The following is a 3,503-nucleotide window of genomic DNA, read 5'->3' as shown; positions in this document are numbered from 1 at the left end:
GCTGCTGACGCAGGGGAAGTGGAGGAGGTAATGATATTCAGGATGGGCTTACAAGTTGGGAGGACTGACTCCAAGGCGGTTTGTGAGGCCGCACCTTTGGTGGAGTGTCCGCTATGGTCATGGCTGTCCTGGAGAATTCCTATTGGAATTGGCTCTTCCTCGACTGCCGGCATGGGTAGCTGTGCCAAGCTAGTGGAGGGAAAGCAACCAGGACTTAGAGCTCCGGGAGGGAGACTCGGGTCTTGCATTGGCACTGGCACTGACGCCATTCCTCGCTTAGTGAGAGGATTCGAACGTGGCTCAATTGCCTGGTACCTTCAAGTGGCACTCGCTGTGCAGAGGTAGCTCTTGGAGGCTCATGGAACGGGTCTGGAGCTATGTAAGGGCGGGGGCCCTGAGATGGTATAAAAGTAGGAAGAGACTTAAAATCTTGTCCTAGCAGGACATCATAACCTCTTGGAATATAGGTTGGCACTGCCATGGTACATATCTTAGAGTTATGAGGACGTGTGGCTATCAACCAGACAGTAGGTAAGAACATTTTGACATGGTTTAGATCCTCTATCGTGACGAATTGGTGCCAATCAACCCGAGTTCCCTAGGGAATTTTATCCTCTCGAATGATGGATATCTGCGCACCAGTGTCGTCGAAAGCTCGGACTTGGTGGGCAGGATAGCAACCTCTGGGAGGTGCGACAAATATGGGGCCCTGAGCAGGAGGGCCTTGAGCTGAAGAATTCGTCACTGCCATAGTAATAGCAGAAACAGGAGCTTTCTTGGGCATCCCCCTCAGGCAGCAGTGTGCCAATGCACTTTGCATGAGTCACAGAAACTCTTGCTAAAATCAGGCCTTTGCCTGTTGTTTCTGTTCCAATGGCCGTTATTCTTATTATTGTGATGATGGGGAGTTCCATTCTGAGGGGTAACGGCAGCTTGCTGAAGAGGATCCACCTTTGAGAGACACAGCTCCATGGTTTGCCCTTGTTTATTGCAGCACCCACACACAGGTTTCCAAGAAGGATTATTGGGATGCTGGGTAGACTGAGAGGTGGCAGCAGGGGTGAGAGGGAGAGTAAGGCAAATTTTCTTCTTCAAAGAACTCTGCAGCGGATGGTGGGTGCCGTAGGCGTCCGCCCATCTAAGGCATTCCAAAATAGCTTTAGGAGCCTTGTCCACCAAGTGGGTGGCAAGATCAGGGGAAACACAGGACAGGAAGTCCTCTAACTGGAAAAGTTCTAAGACCTCCTCAACAGATGTCGCATTGGAGGCCTTTGTCCACCTACGGAGTGCCAGTGTCTTCTTGACTACCCACTCTGTCCATGTTTGGTTAGCCTCCTTGGACATGCTCCTCCACTTCTGCCTCCACTGTTCTGGGATGAGCTCATAAGCCTCAAGAATTGCCTCTCAAACGAGGGTGAGATCTTGTCGCTCATTCTGGGGGAGCCTCAAATGCAGTCCGTCCTTTGCCAGTGAGATGCTTGCCAAGGAGGAGAGCCACTTCCTGAGGGGTTGGATTGAAGTTCTCGAACACCTGAGCGACATGATCGAGCCAGGTGTCGGGTTCGCTATCGTATCAAGTCCTAAAGAGAGTGCCCATGCTGTGGAGGTGAGAGTGTGATGGAGGGGGTGCAGGGGCCTTGGCATTCAGGGGTGCCATAGTGGCACTCAGGGGTGCCAGAATGGCACTCTGGACACCAGTCAAGAGCAAATATAAGCAGCCATTGTGAGGAGAGAGGATTTAGGAATAACAGAAACTTTCAGTTCAGAGAGGCAACTGGAAAATGTGTGCAATTATTTATAGAGCAATTTTACTTTTCCTTGGTTCTGGCTTAAAATCCTGAACTATATATATATATCATATATATATGTATATCTATAATATATTATGTCATATATATATATATATTAATATATATATATATATATCATATATATATTATATATATATATATATATATATAAAATATATTATATATTATATATAAGCGCGAGGGTGGACCAGGGAAACCAGTCAATTCCAACATATTGCTTTATTTCCGACGTTTCGTAATAATTTCTTTATTACATCTTCAGGGATCTGTTGAATAATGAATAAATTACTAAAAAAGTTAATGTAAAAACTTAAAATTTCATAAGAAAATTAAAATTCAATACATTACAGCTAAAAAAACAGAAATAAAAACACACACACACACAAAAGAACCAAAGGCTGCTGACCAACCTTATGTGGAGAGAACAAAAGGCAGAATGCTTACAGAGACAGTTAACTTAGGTAAAGTTGAGTAAAGGAGGTTTGGGTATTTAACTGTGGGAATAGTTGTTTAATAAACAATGACTCGAGTAATGACTCAATTCGTGAGGATTAGCTGTTTGGCCTATTATACTAAAATCACTTCTTTCGATGTAAGTTTTACAGATTTTGGAATGAGCTCTGTTATTAGAATGTTCTGGGTTGGAGAGCCTACAACCAGTACGAAAGCTAATTCCTCGATGGGAGTCGATTCTGACCCTCAGTAACCTCCTCGTGCATCCGACATATGTCCCTGAGTTACACTTAGGGCAAGTATACTTATACACCACGTTAGAGGACAAAAAAGGGCTTACTCGATCCTTATGGGTAAAAAAAGAACCAATTGTTAACGGATTTTTGGGAATTAATTTTAAATTGATCGCACCATAGTGATTATTGATAATTTGTAAGACGTTTTCTAAAAGAATCATCGTGTAAAAAGGGAAGTTTGGCGTAAACATTTAACTTGGGCACTGTTGGACGTTTCATGACATCAGTGAATTGTTTGTTAAGAAATATGCGGAGTTGTTTAAAAAAATAAGCTACGAGGGAAGCAATTATTCATAAAATATTCAGAGAGAAATTAATTTCCTCTCTGAATATATATATATATATATATATATATATATATATATATATCTATATATATGTATATGTATATATATATATGTATATATAAATGTATATATATATATAATATATATATATGATATATATATATTAATATATATATATATATATATATATATATATATATATATATATATATATATATACATACACACACACACACACACACACACACACACACATATATATATATATATATATATATATTATATATATATATATATATATATATACATACATATATCTTGCAATTCCACAATGGTCCCGTGGGTGAAGTATATAAGAGATCCTCACGTGAAAATTAAAGAAGGGGGTACCAAGACTTTAAACTTTTATTCCAAAGTCATCTTCAGGGTACTGAACAATTTTAAGAGAACAACTTATGCAATTACATATATATATATATATATATATATATATATATATATATATATATATATATATAATGTATGTATGTGTTTGCATAAAGTATAGTGTTGCAAACCCCATGATCAGGGACATTTTGTGACTTTTGTGTCATGAAGATCAGTGCGAATACTAATATTTTTCCTTTCTCAGCATTTCGGAGAAGCGAAAGCCCTTA

This window comes from Macrobrachium nipponense, chromosome 19, assembly GCF_015104395.2.
Source record: "Macrobrachium nipponense isolate FS-2020 chromosome 19, ASM1510439v2, whole genome shotgun sequence".
Taxonomy (NCBI): Eukaryota; Metazoa; Arthropoda; class Malacostraca; order Decapoda; family Palaemonidae; genus Macrobrachium; species Macrobrachium nipponense.
The sequence above is the reverse complement of the archived record's forward strand: the minus strand, read 5'-3'. Positions refer to the sequence as shown.